General features: G+C 39.7%; 1 pseudogene; it reads right to left on the reverse strand.

The window, feature by feature from the left end:
- The window catches only part of LOC127433217 (sarcosine dehydrogenase, mitochondrial-like), an 85,678-nt pseudogene that overhangs the window by 26,249 nt on the left and 39,413 nt on the right, over positions 1-20,016 (reverse strand).

Genomic DNA, 20,016 nt, shown 5'->3' on the forward strand with positions numbered 1-20,016 from the left:
GAATATAAACATATAAATATTTTATAAATTGAATAAATATAACTTATAGGAACAGGAACTTTTACATCTTGACCACCTTGTTTGCATATAATGGACGTGTGTGTTTATTTAGTATGGCTCTGTTCCAAAACCTAGTGAGCTACCTTGCTGTCTACTGACTACATAAGCAGCTATCTTAAGGCAGCATCTTAATTGCAATGGAATCATGCAAGTCACTGGTTTGGAACACTTTACATTGGAAACAACTCAGACCACATCCACACTAATCTGTTCAAGTTTGAAAACTACATTTTAAGTTTCCTTACGTCATCATTTTCCAAAGTAAATGGTTATGGAGACCCGAAGTCTGTTTTCGGTGGAGGAAAACGGCATTCTAGTGTGGATGAGGCACGTGAACTTGTGTTTTCAAATGTAAATGTATTAGTATGGACTCAATGTCCTCAGTGCGTCATACAAATAGCACTCCTTACGTGAAGCGCACTCATAATTGATTTCAATAGAGTTTAGTGTTAGCATTTTGCTAAGCTAATGACATGATACTCTAATAGGCAAGAACATGAAAACATAGCACCACAAATATTTGTTAAAAAAAAAAAGTCCACTTTAAATTTGTCTGCCATCTTAGATGCATTTTTTTCACTGTGCTTGTTGCAAAGCATTATGCAATAATCTTTTCCACAGAGGATAAATGCGATGCTGCCTTAAATCTTGGCTAAAAGAAGGTATATACCTGGAATGCAGCTCTCTAAGTTCTGGAACAGAGCCTGTGTGTGTGTACTTGTGCAAACCTCTTGGGTTCTTGAATGCTGATCATGCCCATGTCCTCAGTATGGTCTATTAATGTGCAGCTATAGCCCTGATCCTGCAAAGCTGTCTGAATGTGGCTCCAGTTATGCTGGGCACACAACCTCCTATTGCCAGGTAGTATGCATAACCTGATTCTCTCTCTCTCTCACACACACACACACACACACACACACACACACACACACACACACACACACACACACACACACACACACACACACACACACACAGAGTGCTGTAAATATAAACTCCAGGCATCTCCTGTCAGCTTTCAATGTTTTAAACATTAGTTCTTGTATCCTGCATAAACGCATGTCTGTTTTGTTTACCGTAAGATTCAGGTGTCACGGGGAGGTGGGTGGAGCTTGGCTCCAGATGACTGACAGTGAGGTCAGACTCAACTCCACCCTTCCTGTTTAACATGCTGTTGAATCTGAATCCAAACAAAACAAAACAAAAAACAGTAAGAAATATTAACCTTCAGTAAGGTTTATCAATGAAGTTTAATAGAAAACCAATGAATACTAGAGCTGAGTGGTGTGTGTGTGTGTATGTGTGTGTGTGTGTGTCTGTGTGTTTAAAGTAGAGAAAAAATGAAGAGAAAATAGACAAAGAAGAACAAAGGAACAGATAAACAGATGGAAAGACAGAGAGAGACTCACAGAGATTCTCACCTGGAGCTTTGTTGACATCAGCTGTAAACAGCCAGTCAGCTGCCTTCTTTGCATCTGGACCAGTCAGGTAAAATTTACCAAAGTAAGACATATCAAACACAGCTACATTATTCCTACAGGTCAGACACTCATCCTGAATTTGAAAATGAAACATAACAAACCTGTTTAGCTATTAAAGGGATCATGACATATTATTTTTTAATTTTAATTTTATTTTATTAACTTCCCTGAGGTCCACTGATAATGTTAGTAATGTTTTTTGTTTTTTTTTCCCCGCAAAAAAATAGTCATAATTTATTAATATATGATCATTTTCCACCCTGTCTATGGTCCTCTGTCTGAAACGCTCAGTTTTGGCCTAAGCGCCTCCTTAAAATGCCCACTGTTATGATTGGCTAACATCGTGCAGCCCCTGAAATACAGCCATATTTGAAACTCAACCATAAGTGAATGAATAAGATCCAGAACATTATAAAACTAAATTTCAGTGTTTAGACATAACGCACATCCAACACATTGCATCCAAATATATTAAACTGTTCACTTAAGCACAACAGCACTATAAACTATCAAACAGTATAGTTAATATCAAACTATAAAATATTCATGAATGAAACTGTTTACTTACAGTTTTGCGATCGGGTCCAATGGTGTTTTTAACTGCACTATCCTTCAGTAACAGTTCCTTTGCAAAACTTGAATCATATTATGACAGTTCACAAACAATCCACACTGATATGAGCCAAAAAAACCACGCACATACATAGTCCAAAGCACGGTGAACTAGATCCACACATATCAATATCATCTAGTGCATGTTTACATACACCAACAATTTAAAAAAATTGCAGATGGGCACAAGAAGGCATCCAGGATATGTTTGTCCTCAAAACAGCACGAGCATCTCAGCTGAATGAAACAGAATGGGGTCTGCTTTTGAGAGTTGTAACTTGACGCAAAGTCTTTCAAAAACGGCGCGAGATACATGACACTGGTCAAAGACGTCTGTCTAGTTCATGTTTATATACAAAAATAATTGAAGATGGGTCCCCTTTGGTGTTCAGGGACGTAAGGCCACACTAGACCTGTGTGTCCGGCTCTTTCTCCGTTTATGAGTGGAGCGCCACTGGGCGGGGCCAAGGGTGCGATGATGTAAAGCAGGCGTTGATGTTGTTGCTTTAGAGGTAGTCATGAATTAATGGGCCCCATAGTGCCATAGGGAAGTCACAAAAGTATAGAATCAGGCATTTTTGCAGCTTGCAGCTTGGTTTAAATAAATGCTTTTATTGTATTGGGGATTAAGTTTTGAGTTCTATAATTTACAGTATGTTTTTATACTGTAATGACCTCTTGATGTCAAAGTATCAAGGAAAATTGGATTCCTCATGACATGACCCCTTTAAGATTAAGATAATCATTTAATTCTACAAACACACACATTCCCACATGTGGTGGGAAATCAAAGGTGTATTCTTTGCCTAGCAGCTCATTGTATTTGTAAACAGTGTTCTTGGGAACATCATAGGCTCTGTAGTAATCATAATCTAGAACCTACAGAGAAAAGGACGGTAACAAACACAATTACAAATCACCAAATCAGGAACTGACTCAGTTTATAAAACTTCAGATTGTTTGTTGTGGATTATATCTAGGTCCAGACGGAATCTGTTGACTTTATTCATATTTTCTGTGCAGAATTTGAAAGAAAATCTGTGGAATTCTGTGTTAAACAGAGTCTGCAAGTTCTGCGGACATAGATTCCATGTGGGCCTGACATTTCTGCCAAAATGCACACTCTGTGTAAGCTATTTCTGCCCTATACTGATGTAACAGTGCTGTATTTTTGTAAATGTGTGTGTGCGCATGTGTATTTGTGTGTTAAAGACTCACTGGCGCAGGATCATCTTGGTTGAACCAGCCAGGTCTCTCCCAGCCGTGCCTCTTTTGAAACACACAGCCCTGTTCCTGTAGCACCTGTCAAATATCAATCCAAAAATACACACCAATCACTGCGTCACAACCATAATTATACACAATTACAATTGTACACAATACAGTTATACACAAGCAACACTCTTACTAGAAATCTATCATCATAAAAAAATGATAAATGGGAAGAAATATGGGACATTTTATTTTTACATCTTTTGAAGAAAATGTGAGTTGTAAAAAAGACTCCTTGCCACACACTAACAATTTTGTATAGTTTTTTTTTTTTTTTTTTTTTGGCTAGAGCATTGCTAATGCTAGGTGTTCTGGGTGGGTGCTTACTGGTCCAAGTAAAAAATGGCCACTCTCCAGTCTCTATGTTATTATGGTATTTTTATATGGTTCAGGTCCCTTCTTCAAAGTCTGTGGGATTCGTTCACTTGCTTTATCATCTGCCAGACAATAATTGTAAGTCCGATAGCACACTTCTCCTAAATAAGCTGCATAATTTGACACAAACAAGTTAACATAACACAAATTGCATGCTGATATTTATTCTTGGGGGTTAGGGGTTTGTTGAAATTCCTAAACCTAAGTTTGAGCAATAATAGTTGTGATGATTACCTTAGCAAATGCCACTAATCATCAATACAACTGTACACAGATTTTGAGCAGAAATGCCACAGTTTAGGCAGCGCAAACATCTTTAAATATCAGTTTTGCATTTAGAGTATCCTTCCCTCACACTTTTGCTTTCGACTTCCCAAAATAGCCGTCACGATTTAATCGGCTATTCTCGAGTTCGAAAACAAAAAAGAAGAAATTGGTCCACCCTCTTTCTCAACCCCCTACATAGCACCAGATTTTTGTTCTAATTCTCACAGGCCAGAGAATTACTGGTTGCTAGGCAATTTGCCTTCTATCTCCAGGGTTTTTGAAGTCCATACGTTATTCTCCTGGAGTAAAGTATGGAGCTCACGAGCTATGCATGAGTCATGCACAGCAGCTTGTCTTATCCAGCATGAAATGCTGTTATTTATCGTTTTTATAATGATAATGGTAGAGTTCAGTCATTTGCCTGGGCTAAAAATATTATTTGCAGGAATTAAATCGCCTGCTGTTGCCATGCCAATGAGCCACCAGGGTACTTTTTGTCCATGCTGTTACTTAACTGGAGAATTTGTAGAGGTATGTGTAAAAATACAACCTTGGGCAGTGATAGACATTGAAAAGAAAGAGGCAAAAGTTTCTAGAAGTAATTACATACACTTTGCTCAAGTGTTTTTTTCTCAGCACATACAGTCATAGATGTTAGTGGGTATATGAAAGACACCTATGATTTGACAGCCCCAGTCCCCACTCACTGTCACTGTAAGGCAAAGAACAGGACATTCTGCCGAACATCTCTGTATGTGTTCCATGGAAGAAATAAAGTCATATGGGTTTGTAACAACATGAGGTTGAGTAAATTAGTGGGTTTTACATGCATCTTACATCGATTATGCTTGCTAACTCGACAACGTGTAAGGTCATGCCTAAAGCCTAGTGTACACTACATGCTTCAATCTCATCTCCTTAGATGTTCTTAATTTTAAGATGCATTTTAGGCAATCTGTTTGAAATGGGATTATGCTAAAGGCAGCTGTAACTGCCGGTTTTCGACAATTCCATGTGAATTTTAAGGGAAATAAGCATATGATCAGAAAATTTACAAAAGGTGAATGCTTGAACATGTACAATAGGTACACAGATATAAGCAGCATGCACATTAGAAACTCAGTTACAAGTACTACACTAACATGACCACGGATTCGGCTCTAAATGGCATGTTTGCGAATAATTATGAGAAACTGTGCGATGGTTTTTAGCACTTTACTTTTTTGTGCTTTATTATTATTTAGTAAAAGACAGATGTAATGATTGATGTACTGTATGTCCTCATGAAATCAGAGACTCCTCGAAATCCGAACACAAGTGGTCAAAGAGATGACCTGGTGTAACAATGATGTGTCTCGCTTGTACATTTGTGATCGGATCACCCAAAACGCATCTTAATACCATGGTCTCAGTCGGGGACAAATGGTTGTGTAGTTGTTACACTACAGTCCTGTATTGTGTGCACCAGCACAACAAAAAACAGAACTGTGAGCTGTAGGGTGCCGACTGCAAGTCATGTAGTGTACGCTTGGCTTTAAACAGTTTTCTTCTGTAATAAGAAAATAACAATAAAAACATGTAGATTTTTGTCCATTTCCCTGATTTCACTCAGCATGTAAACACCTTTACCAGTGTTCTGTCAGTGTATTCATTGTGAGCATGTCTTGCGCACATGTCATTTTGATGTCAAAACAAAACATCTCTTGAACATGCTCCACAACTCCTTGTTCAGTCTCTTGTCATATCTAGACTGGATTACTGTAATGCTCTTTTAGCCGGCCTTTCTGCATTTGCTATCAGGCCTCTGCAAATGATCCAAAATGTAGCAGCACGGCTGGTCTTCAACGAACCCAAAAGTGCATGTTACGTAGACAAACATACCTGACACAAAAATATGAAGAAACGTCATTATTTTTTACTCATAATTTTGTTTTGGTGTCTAAACGGAGGAAAATTCCACACAAAATATTTAGGCATCCTAGATAAACTTACATTTTCCACTGAGGTAAGCTGTTAGAAGACTCCCAACTCATGACAGATTTCTTTGTTTAATAGATAGTTTGAATGCCTTTCATTGAATCACTCATCAGCAAAGGTCATTTGCAAGGGATATCATCTTACAGTTCGACTTAAACCATCTATTATGTTGCAGTCCCTTAAAAAGGTATAAAGTCTTTGGTAACATTATATGATTTATATGTCTTTGATTTGAACAGCTCACAAGAAAATTAGTGAGGGTCAGACTGCAGTTTTTACAATTTGACTTATGAATTATGTTGCAGTATAACTTTATCGGTCCCTGGTGAGTAACAAATTATTACTCTCATTTGGCACTTGGCAATTGTTAATTGTGGGAAAATTTCAGAAGAAATGAAACAATTTGGCTGATAGGTTATCTAGATTTTTATTTACTGTATTTTGAAGCATCCATGATAACATACCTGTGCATGTTAATTCGTGCAGTAAACTGTATTAATGAATAATGTTTTTTACTTAAATTAATAGAAATGAGGGCTGCCAAAGTTAACACATTAACTTTTGAGATTAGATGAATGGCAATTGTCTTTAACCAACCCAAGTTACTTCACATATCCCTTTGCTAGCACTGGATTTGCTCAGGAAGATTTCTTTGTTGGAAAGAGATTAAATATTCAGGCAGAATGTCTAATTTATATTCATCTTAGTGAGGCTCAGTGGTCTAAATGAATGCACAGTGTTATTATTGCTAGCTAGCATTTCAGAAGGCTATTATTCACTAAGATGATGCTTCTTGTGTGGCTCAACGCCTGGAGCCTAGCCAGAACAAAGTGGTATTTTTGGAAACACTTTAACATCATCTTTTTAGCAGTAGCTTAGCAACAAGTCTTTCAAGCAGCCACACTCATCCAGATGCTGGCACTAAAATGTTGGATAATGGATTCACACGTAACACTTTTGGCTAGCTTAAGTGTAGGCAAAGTTGGCAAAGTTGCAAAATTTGTCCACTTAAATAATTATTCACACTTAAATAAAGGATGTCTTGATGTTATTAACACAATTTTTTTTTTTAAGTATTTACCCATGTTTCCATTGATAATGGTATAAATAATGGGGGGTTGTACTTGCTTGTTTTGATTAGGCCCCCCCCCCCCCCCCCCCAAGAATCTACACCAATGGCGTCAGCACAGGCAGACACTGTGGTCGACTCCAAGGGTATCAATTGTTACATACGGATCTACATCGGCTCAACTTTATCCACCATAACACTTTGATATTACTTTCTTTACGACATTATTCTCATGATATTATGAATTTAATCTTGTAATGCTACAACTTTATTCTCATAACTTTACGACATTATTCTCAAAACATTGCTTCTTTAATCTCGTAATGTTATGACTTTATTCTTGAAACTTTGACTTTATTCTTGTAAAAGGCCTATTATGAGATTATTCCTGGGTTTTTTTTTCTCCCCAATCTGGAATGCCCAATTCCCAATGCGCTCTAAGTCTTCGTGGTGGCGTAGTGACTCTCCTCAATCCGGATGGAGGAGGACGAATCCCAGTTGCCTCCGCGTCTGAGAAATTGGGAATCGGACTGTGAGTGAATGGTTCTGGTGCAAAAAGTTGTTTGTGAGTATGTTATAATTTCATGCTGTTTATTTACTTTGGACTTTTAAACTGGGTGACTTTTTAAAATTATTTGTCTTAAAGGGGTCATATCATGAGAAATAGAACTTTTGTTGATTTTCTGAAATAAAACAGTTCATTGTTCTATGAAAACATACGTAACATTCAGAACTCAAAATTTTCTCCCTTTCTATTTTCTTTCTGATGTCAGCTAGATCAAAATATGACACGTTTAGATCCGCAATGCCTATTCGGTGTTCAGAAACTTGACCTTCCCAGCCACAGTGAGATAATAAGGAGGACATGGGATAGATACAATTATTCCTAAACAACAGAAGATCTAATGATAAGACTAAATATAGGAAAAGTTGCCAAATAAGTGGACCTCAGGGGGAGAAATAAAATGTATGTATTAACTTAAAGTATAGGAAATTATATTTGATTATTATGAATGATAAGATAGTTGCGGTGTGGTAAAACAGATGGATGAAGAGGGCAGAACCTGGTGAAGGGGGTCTCTCTCATGTTGTGACTGGCCAGAGGTTCGTCGAAGGGGAAAACCACTGAATAGTTTTTGTACTCTGATCCAGCGGTTGTTGTTGGTCAGGGAGTGATGGAACCACCTGAGATGGAGAAAAAGAGAGAAAAGCAATAAGAAACTGTTACACACAAAAACACACACACTCACTTTAGCCCTGGAGCTGAGCGTGACTGCTAAGTTCAGAGTGTGCTACCCTTTGTAATGGTGGGTGACCTTGATAATCCCACTCATCTGATTCCCTGAGCTGGGTGACATGATGGTACATTCGCAGACATCCGCTTTGGGAGGAATCATTACTTGTAAGGGCAGTTGGGCACGACATGTTAACAGATCCCATGTGCAGTGTTTATAATGCCCTTTGGGGATCCGACACTTGTATGGTTGGGAATTGTGCCCATTTAAAAAAACAAAAACACACAAGAACCAAATGATTTTGGTGACATTCCAATTTCATTAAATGTTGTTGAATGTCTGCATTCTTACGTTGATGTGGATGGAACACCACAATAAAATACTAAACAATCTGAGGCCAAATCCATACTAACCCATATTCCAGTAGTTTTCAACCAAAAATGTATTAGTGTGGATGTTGCCTTAACCTCTTCAAGGATTAAAGCTTACCATACATACATCGAGTGGACTAATTACATAAAATTGGTCTCTTTTTACAGCCAACTCCCTAAATGTTAAGAAAAGTTTATAATTATTCATATATAATATTGTTTATTTTTACAATATTATAATGAACATATATATTTTTTAATTTTCCCCCTAACTTCATAAGCATGTAATTCTGGTTCTGTTTGCTCTATCTCCCTGCAAAACACGTTATTTAATTCCACTAGATGGCAGCAAGTACTAGGGAAAATACATTTTCATCTATAAACTTCCATCACAATATACAGATCTGAAATGTAGGTGGCGCTCAAATGCAGCTGAGCACTCACACCATAGACATCCAGTCAATTTTGAATCGCATGCATGTTTCCCAATGTTTCGTCATATATCTCTGCCTCTGAATGGACTAGAAGCTCAATCTATTGTAAAGCTGAGATCCTCAGCATTGTGATGATATATAACATTTCATTATCAATAGCTGATCACTTTTTTTTGCCAGTGATTTGTTTATAATGCTTTTCTGCTGGACTGCAATTTTTTCTGGATATCTGAGATATAACACTGGATTATTTGACCAAGCATGCTCACAGAAAAATTAAAAATGGCTCATTTTATAGAAGACAACATAAGGCAAAATCTGATATGGAGTTTGGGCTACTTTTGGGCAAAAAGCAGTGATCGGAGCAGACATGAGACATCTGTCTTTGATGTCTTACAGAGATCATATTTCACTTTGTGATTCTTTTAATAATCATTCGACCTGTGAGGTAAGTACGACAAATAAGCTGTATAGTCACATTCCTGGTAATGAGGGCTTTCCTTTGATATATGACTTGTGTATTTAAGTGCTATGTGAAAAGCTTATTCAGCGCATATTTTTATGTTGTCAACTCTAGGTGGTGCTCATTTGCGACACAAAGTTTTTAAGGCTTAATTTTGTCACATTACATAACATAAATGGAAAAGGTATTCTCTGCAAAGTTCAGATTCTAAGTTTTCAAATGATACCACATACCCCTGTCTTCTATATCCAGGGACTTAAACGTTTTAAGCGTAAATTTAATACATCATGGTTACTTGTGTAACCTACGTTCCCTGATGGAGGGAACGAGATGTTGTGTCGATGTAGTGACACTAGGGGTCACTCTTGGGAGCCCGAGACTCCTCTGGTCTTTGATAAAAGGCCAATGAAAATTGGCGATTGGTATTTGCATGTCACTCCCCTGGACATACGGGTATAAAAGGAGCTGGTATACAACCACTTATTCAGGTTTTATGCTGAAGAGCTGAGACAAGGTCCGGCCATTTCAGCGTCTCGTTCCCTCCATTAGGGAACGGAGGTTACGCAAGTAACCATGACATTCCCTATCTGTCACTCACTCGACGTTGTGTCGATGTAGTGACACTAGGGGTCCCTATACAAAATTCTGCAACTGGCTGAACTGTATTACGTGAACTGGCGGTGTGTGATGGGCAGACAACTGTGTGCCTCGTAGCCAGTGCACCAGGCCGACACGTAACCTCCCCCAACATAGTTATGAGTGTCGAACGGCCCTTTAGGGACAAGTCGACTACCCAAAAGATAGAGACAGGCAAGCCCAGTCGTGGCCTCTTTTCCCCTTTTTTTTTTTCCACTCCCTAAAAAATGGGGGAATATCCAACTGGGCCAACTAGGTCTAGTCGGGGGGTGTCCCTCACAAGGGGAGGACACCGCGGACACCACACCTCACCCCAAGAGAGGGGGGATATTTAAGTGGAAAATAAATTTTTTGGTCTTGCCGACCATGTGGAGAAGTCTCATGGTAGATCCTACCCTACGCTAACAAATTAGCGGAAGATATACATCACATGGGGTTACCTTACAGGGAACCGTCACATGCGGAGCACCTACCCCAGAACGGGGCTCTTAGTTAGCACATGTACTGGGCCGGCAGCGAGTCTCTCCGAAAACTTGACTGCCACAGGGCTCGGAGGAAGTCAACCAGGGAACATAGTTTATGAACACTACTGGGAATTAATGGCGCATGTCTTCAGCTCAGAGGAGGTGAAAGGCACTATGTGCAAGCGATACACCCGGCCGGCTATCCCGGGCTTATCCACTTGTATTGCGTGCCACTACCCGGGATGAAACCAGTTCCACCCAGAGGTTGTAGAACCTCGCAAAGGTGTTGGGTGTTGCTCAGCCCGCTGCTCTGCAAATGTCTATTAGAGAGGCACCCCTGGCCAGGGCCCAAGAGGCCGCTACACCCCTGGTAGAATGGGCTCGTAGCCCTACCAGGGGCAGCACATCCTGGGCGTGATAAGCCATAGCTATGGTGTCAATGAGCCAGCGGGTGATCCTCTGCTTGGAGACAGTGCTTCCTTTCCACTGTGCATCAAAGCAGACAAAGAGCTGCTCAGAGATCCTAAAGCTCTGCGTGCGACCCAAATAGATGCATAAAGCGTGCACCGGACACATCAACGACAGGGCTGGGTCTGCTTGCTCCTGGGGCAGTGCTCGCAGGTTCACCACCTGGTCCCTAAAAGGGGTCATGGGAACCTTGGGCACATAGCCAGTCGGGGTCTCAAGATCATGTGAGAGTAGCCCGGACCGAACTCCAGGCACGTTTCGCTGACAGAGAACTTTTGCAGGTCTCCTACCCTCTTGATGGAAGTGAGTGCGGTCATGAGGGCAGTCTTCAAGGAGAGTGCCTTAAGCTCAGCTGACTGCAAAGGCTCAAAGGGGGTTCTCTGTAGACCCTGAAGAACTACAGAGAGGTCCCATGCGGGAACGAGGCGCGGTCTGGAGGGGTGCAGCCTCCTGGCGCCTCTCAGGAACCTGATGATCAGGTCGTGCTTCCCTAAGGACTTACCGTCCACTGTGTCGTGATGTGCTGCTATAGCAGCAACGTACACCTTCAAGGTGGAAGGGGACAGCCGCCCTACCAACCTCTCCTGCAGGAAGGAAAGCAACGATCCGACTGCACATCTCTGGGGGTCATCCCATCGGGAAGAACACCACTTAGCGAACAGACGCCACTTAAAGGCATACAGGCACCGACTGTGCGCACTCATTCGTGAGACGTGCTGTCAATGAGACTGAGTCCAACTCCAAACCGAGAAAAGTGATGCTCTGAACCGGGAGGAGCTTGCTCTTTTCCCAGTTGACCCGAAGCCCTAATCGGCTGAGGTGCGAGAGCACCAAGTCCCTGTGTGCACACAAAATGTCCCGAGAGTGAGCTAGGATTAGCCAATCGTCGAGATAGTTGAAAATGCGAATGCCCACCTCCCTTAATGGGGCAAGAGCTGTCTCTGCGACCTTCGTGAAGATGCGAGGGGACAAGAACAGGCTGAAAGGGAGGACCTTGTACTGATACGCCTGACCATTGAATGCAAACCGGAGGAAGTGTCTGTGTCGAGGTAGAATCGAGATGTGAAAGTATGCGTCCTTCAGGTCTACCGCCTCGTGGCAGGGCAGAGCTCGAGTGTGCCACACCATGTCGTGGCCATGCTGAGTCTAGGGACATCGAAGCACTTACCTGGCTCCTTGTGACCACCCCCGGAACAGCCTGGGATGGGGGAGGAAGAGGCCTGTCCTTGCAACCCATGGAGACTGTCACATCGGGGCGGATGTGTGCCACAGCTTGGCATGCTGGGGCGGGGAGACTGCCGCTGGAGTGCCAATCCTGCAAGGTAAAAAGTGGACGGTGGTCGTGACACGATGGTATGTGACCCAGGGAAGGAGGAAACCGCTCTTTTGCTGAACTGTTGGGTACCGCAGCCACTTGGGCATGTGGCGAAATCAAATGAAAAGGCAACAAAAGATTCTCCACCCAGCCCTCCACCGGGGGATGGAGTGGTCTTACTACCAGCTCCAGTGCAGTGGGCTTCGTCGACCCTGGGTCGCCCGTCTCAGGGGCGCTTTAACGACCTTCTTGGGTTCTTGGCGGCAGGCCGTGAGACGGGTGGCGTCTGCTTCCTGCGGTGGGCTTTACGCCGGGGCTGGGCCGAAGGGGCGGGCTGCGGCGGAGCCGGTGCAGTCACCGCAGGGGGACGCCCTTGGCAACGAGCAGACGGGGTGCGGGTATCTTTGCTTATCGTCGACACATGCGCTGCCATTGACTGAACTCACAAAGCAATTGTAGTGCATATGCGGCGAATGTGTCTGTATTGGCTCACGGTCAAGTGTATACTTTGAAAAGCTGAGAGTTTAACAGTGCAGAACGGAACATGGAAAAACAAAGTATATCCTAACCTGCAGACATGAAGAAACCATCTGACCGACACATAAAGTGATCAACCACAGCTGTTGTTTAGGGATGGGCAAATCTAAAATATCTAACAACATTGGAAATAACTCAAAGAATTGTTCTCAAAGATTGAGGAATTAGGAGTGTCTTGATCTTATGGTCTATATACAGTTGTGCTCAAAAGTTTGCATACCCTGGTAAAAATTGTTAAATTTTGGCATTGATTTTGAAAATATGACTGATCATGCAAAAAACCTGTCTTTTATTTAAGGATAGTGATCATATGAAGCCATTTATTATCACATAGTTGTTTGGCTCCGTTTTTAATCATAATGATAACAGAAACCATCCAAATAACCCTGATCAAAAGTTTACATACCCTTGAATGTTTGGACTTGTTACAGACACACAAGGTGAAACACACAGGTTTAAATGGCAATTAGTGGCTGGGTATAAATAGGCAATGAGTTTGTTAGCTCTCACGTGGATGCACTGAGCAGGCTAGATACTGAGCCATGGGGAGCAGAAAAGAACTGTCAAAAAGACCTGCGTAACAAGGTAATGGAACTTTATAAAGATGGAAAAGGATATAAAAAGATATCCAAAGCCTTGAAAATGCCAGTCAATACTGTTCAATCACTTATTAAGAAGTGGAAAATTCAGGGATCACTTGATACCAAGCCAAGGTCAGGTAGACCAAGAAAGATTTCAGCCACAACTGTCAGAAGAATTGTTTGGGATACAAAGAAAAGACGGTGTGGTTGTTTCAAGGAGCACAATACGACAATACTTGAACAAAAATGAGCTGCATGGTCGAGTTGCCAGAAAGAAGCCTTTACTGCGCCAATGCCACAAAAAAGGCCAGTTACAATATGCCCAACAACACCTTGACACGCCTAACAGCTGGACTTTGGGGGTCGGGGGTACTGGTCTGGGTCTTGAAGGGTCTGTTATTGGTCTGGATCTGGGTCTTGGAGGCTCCGATCTTGATTCCAACTCAGTCAAGGATATCGAAAGTACTTGCTAAGTGTCTCAAACAAAACTCTTGAATATCCTTCAGACATTCTGTACCAAACTTTGAAAACTGGGGGATAATTTGTATTATACTACTCCTCTCATTTATGAAAGGTGTAGTAGGAGAAGTGTAGCCATGACCCTTCTCAGATGACTGCAGAGACATTCAATCTATAGTCTGTGTTGTGCTTCAACTGCTCTGAACTGTAAAAAAAGAATGTGTTTTTGTGTTCAAAAACAGCTAGTTGTAAAGCAGCAGAATGGAATAGGAAGCAGAGGTCTCGGGACTTGTTTATTTTAAGTTAATATGTTTTTATCTTGACACATGTCTTAAAAATGCAGCACTCATGGTGGGAGACGCCGATAAAATAGCAAGATGGGTCGCAGTGGTCAAACATGTTAATCACAATCTGTACAGTGTACTCTCCCTACTCTTTTGAACTAATTACATATTTGTATATACTTGAATATTTTGCAATAAACTTAAAATGTATTGTTTCTACACTTATAATCAACAACTTTACATAAATCAAAAGTTTTCTGTCGTTTTTAATTTGATTACATCATTCACATTACATTATGGGATTGTAGTTCATCATTCCATCATTAAAACAACATCAACAACAAAAAACATAGCAAACATAATAAATGTACACAGTCTTGTACCTTTGTCTTTCTGACAATTTTTAAATACTTTCTTCAAATCAAAGTTAGTAATATGATTCGGCCAAGAATTTGGCCAAATCTTGGAAGGCAGCATGATTATGCTGGAACAGAACAGGTGTTTTCTCCCGAAGGGTATCGGCTCTTAGCAATCACATCACCAAGGGGTCACCATCTGCCTCAGATTAACCTCTTCTCTTATCACACACACACACATACACACACCAGGTAAATGGTACACCATTGAACTAGTCTTTAAACTCTTATCAAGACAACTTCCACTTCTCCGTATTTGTCTGCCCCTATTAAATGATGTGATGAACAAGAGGATGACAGAGACAGACAGGGAAGAACCGGACTGAAGACAAATGGTGGGACATGTTGGAAGCAGCAGGGAAGGACGACATCTTCGTGGTCATGCATACTGATGGAATCCTTTCCATTCCAGTACACACACACACACACACAAATCCTCCCACAGTTCTGATGCAATCAGACCCAAGGAGAATCCCTGATCAAAATCTTATAGTATGAGTACCAGGCTAAAAACCCACTTTAAACACTTCTCATTACAGCTTTGACATTCATATGGATGAGTGTCTATCACTTTCTCTCTTTATTAGAATTGTACATTACCATCACACATTTTTCTATTAGAGCAAATCTGCTATAGCCTATTTCATCACAGATTTAATTGATTTTCAGTGTTATGATTCATGATTGAGTACAGCACCAGTCAAAAGGTTTTATATCCATGACTAATTTATGTTTGTCATGATGCTACAGGAATAGTTCACAAAAATTTTACTTTACATTGCAAAACCTATGTTATTTTGCCATCAATGATGTTGACACAAAAGTTTTGGATCTGGATGCGGGCTAGGCGTGAGCTTTGGCAGGGGCAAGATTATCAGTGAGTAACTTAAATTTCAGTCTTTGCCTTCACATAATACTTTTGTATGGCTTCAGAGGGCTTGGACAATAGCGCATGACTCACATGGACTACTATTATGGTACTTTTATTGTGCATTTTGTCATTTTTTAAAGCTTGACAGCAATGGTCACTATGGACTGTCATTGTATGACAAGACCTCAGAACCATTAAAAAAAAAAAAAAAAACTTTTATTTTTAATGGAAAAAATATTAGCACAAGTGTTGGCAACAACATGTGGGTGAGTAAATAAAAAAAAGAATTTTAATTTTTGGGTGAATGTTTGCTTAAAAGACCTTTTGATCTAAAGGCTTATGCTTATATGCTTAAACTTTTTGTAGACAATGGCTAGAAACATACCTTACGCAAAAACGAATGCAGACCCAAGTGCTTGAAGTGCGTTTTTGTGTTACTGTAGCAGTATGAAACCTTACCACGCAAGGGTGCAATAGAGTTATCTTCAAAAGTAAGTGTTCAATAAAACTAGATGTCTTATTATTAAGTTAATTTAACATGTATTGACTTGCTCAGCAATATTCTCTACAAATTGTTGCTCCACCATGACAGTAGTTGACTTGAAAGAGAAAACTTGCCGTAGAAGTGGACAGTTCAAACTAAAGTTTGCTACATAGCACCCTTTCCAACAACATTAAAAATGCAACGCATACTTGCATTGTGTTATGACACTTTTCGGAATGCAATGATGCACAAAATTGAGTTTGCGTAGCCAGAAGCGTCTGCGTTCACGTACTTGTGCAGAGTATTTCAGGCTTAAGTTGTGCCTATGTGTGAATGTGTTTACAAACTAAAAGTTTTAACCTGGTCTCAGTAAAAACGTTACTATAACTACCTTTTTGCAAAATCACATTTACGTGCCTCATTCTACATATTGCAGTTTTCTGGTGAAATAAGCACTACGCTACAGGCTAAGGCGCTACAACAGCAATGACTTTTATTTACACAAATCACAAGTAAAACAGCAGATTAACAGTTTATAAACACTTATTTTTCTCTCTGTTCCCCACAAAATACTAACTTTTCACATCGAAACACTTTTACTATAACACCTGATTTGAAAGACGATATACCTGTATTTTAACACTAGCATTACATAACCAATTACATACACAAGCTAACCGTAACTAATTTGCATGGTGGCACAACTAAAAGAGCGTTGGATTCTGGAAGACCGGGGTTTGAGACCAGCAAAGCAGACAAGTTGACACGTAAACCGAAAGTGTCATGGAAGCGCCACAAAATGACGTGGCTGCATCAGCTATTGCATTTTTTCATCTCACATTTGCTTTTATGACATTATCGTTTAGGTTTAGGTGTCAGGTTTAGGGTAGGGATGTCCGTTTTGTTCACCTCACATTGTCGGTTTTGTTCATTTCAAAATAGAACAAAAAACATCTCACATATGCTTCTTATGACACTATTGGTTAGGTTTCTGTTAAAGGTCTAGGTTAAGGAGGTTTGTTTTATTAATTTAAAACTCAGAGCAATAACCTTAAAAAAAAAACGGATCATTTTGGGAGAACATTAAACTCTCTTTTAGTGCCCCTCAGTGGACATTTCACCTTGTAAGTGCAGCGATACGTGTAGTGAACCAAGTCGTATCATTTAGCAAAAATGTTGTCACAGTCACATAATTTTCATGAGATCAGGCTGAAAAATGTCAAGCATACATGGGAACTGCTTTAATACTGTTCAAAAAGCATGCCAGGTGGCTCCTCATGAAGTTGATTGACAGAATACCCAGAGTGTGCAGTGCTGTAATTTAGACAAAGAGTGGCTACTTTGAAGAAGCTAAAATATATCATAGTTTTGATTTGTTTATCATTTTTTGTTACCCCATTACAGTATTTCCATACTTACATTTATTTAATAGATTTGATGACTTAACTACTATTAAAATGTGGGAAAAAGTAATAATACATATGAGTATTTGCAAATGTTGATGATTTCCATCAAATAACGTAATACGTCGAAGCCTCTCGTGCTCCTCTGTTCCAGGAAATACGTTTTGCATGCTGAGGTCAGAAATAAATGTGTGAATGTATATAATATCTGATTATGATTCCTATCGCTTATGTATTCCGATCCGTTCACATGATCGTGGCCCGTTGTCCGTCAGCAGCTTTGAATGCCTGCAAGGTGACCCACCCAAACTGAGCAACATCAGCGTAACTCTAGAGCCGGAATGAGTTTCATCCGACCTTCAAAATCACGACCCATCTACGTCCAAAAATACCACCACCTATATTCACTTTGCAATCTCTAATTATCTTGTGTTTACATGTAATATAATCAGGGCTGGGCGTTATAAAAAAAAATAATATTATATATCAATATTTTTTAGCCTTTTCACCATAAAAGCAATGTTCAATACATATCTCAATATTTAGGAATTTGCTCTTAAATTGCTTAAAATGATATTTTACTTAAATGGAAGGAAAGGAAAGATCCTTTTGACCAAACAGCCAGTAGATTAAAAATGTATAAAGCATAAAGTAAAACAGAGTAAAAATCTACCGTGGTTAAAATAAGCGAACAATTGTGAGTGATGAGAAAACTAAATAGTTGAAACAGAGTTTTGAATTAATTCTTTGAAACTGATAGTTTGATCTGATTCAAATTTCTGGTCACATTTGTTACAAAAGTTTAAATCAGAGATGCTATTAAAATTTGATTTAACACTCATACTTATGTGACAAGGATTGCAAAACTAGTCTATTGAAGCAGCCTTTAAAAAGTTAATGGCCAAATAAAAAGCATATTAAAGAGTGTGCGATATCCACGTTGTTGTTAATTTCATGTTGCCAGCAAAATTGCATAGTGAATATTCGATATATTGCCCAACACTAAATAGTAATCATAATCTTTATTCTGATTGACTTGTTTCTTCTAGATACTTTCTTCAGAAACCTCTATAAACTATGCACTTTGAGAGCACAGTAACAGAAGGCCACAACGCAACACACTGGATCTCTTAAGTACTAAACACACAGGGGTCAAAGTTTAAACTGTGCTGACCTTGGGTGAAACTCAATCAGCTCCCCAGTTCAATAGTCAGGGCACTGACCAGGGAGTCGGCCATTTCTAAGTCTCAATCGCAAAATCGTTCCAGGGCACTGAAATGGTCGCTCCCTAAAAATGTCCAGAATGCACCCTAAAACCCAGGCAGCATTGTTGCTCACTATATTCCCTTACCAGAAACATTGTCATGTCTTCTGAAGTCTCTCAATTTATTAGATGACAACTGCAAGTGTAAAATTATGAACTCAAAGTCTTAAAAGGAGTGTATTTTTTATCTTCTAAAAAGTCTAATATTTAAAAGATTGTTTGGATGAAAGATATACAAACAGTATCCCTTTTATGTCATTTATCTTTCATAATAACACTGTAAGCTTTAATATCTACCAAGAAAATGCACAAGAATGTCAATTGCATTTAATGCACGACCTTGTATCGTGTCTCAGGTGATTGAGTCATAAGTGTCCCAGTGCTCAGTGGATTAACACCCTTGCCAGTGACCAAATTCATGTTCACCATATACTGATTCATGACATAGGGAGCTACCCAGCAAACACAGAATGTTGTCTCAACGTCGCAAACCTTCTACCAACGTTGCAACAATGTGGCCAAAAGGTTGCCAATTTTAAGTCTTGTTGTGGAGGTTGTAACCATACTGTCACAAAGTTGCGGTTTTACCATCGTTCCGAGTCACCGATAAAGGCTGTGCTTACATCGTGTTGACCACCACTCTACGACATATACTGCACACATCACTGTCCTGAAGTACGAATATCATTTACATTTCAACTGACAGTTGGGCCGTCTGAAGCGGAGCTGCTGCGATTCATCAAGGTGAGTATTGTATTTCTATATCAGCAAAATAAGATAATTAAATATTGAAACATAACAAATTTGGAACATTTCTAAGATGATATTGAATTTCTGAAACAACGCCACTGTTATAAATATTGGTGTAGCTTAAAGTGTATTAGGCATTTTCTTGTGATGTCATTTTTTTTTTTTTTTTTGTTTTGTGACATTTTCAGTCGGATGTCCGAATAAGCATTTTACTGTAGCCTATGTAGAAACGCGATGAAACACGACTTGACTTTTTTGTTGTTGTCGTTATTTTTGATAAAACATCACAGCTTTAAACTATTTAAATGTTTCCACAAAATTTCAACAATGTTGTAGCTTGACAAATCGCTGGGATCGCTGTACACTTACTACAAGTTGTAGCAAGTTGTTTTATGTATGTTTGAATAAATCTTCTGTCAAATAATGTCTTAAAAAGTAAAGGTATGGAGCAGAAACATAATAATTAGC

This window comes from Myxocyprinus asiaticus, chromosome 43, assembly GCF_019703515.2.
Source record: "Myxocyprinus asiaticus isolate MX2 ecotype Aquarium Trade chromosome 43, UBuf_Myxa_2, whole genome shotgun sequence".
NCBI lineage: Eukaryota > Metazoa > Chordata > Actinopteri > Cypriniformes > Catostomidae > Myxocyprinus > Myxocyprinus asiaticus.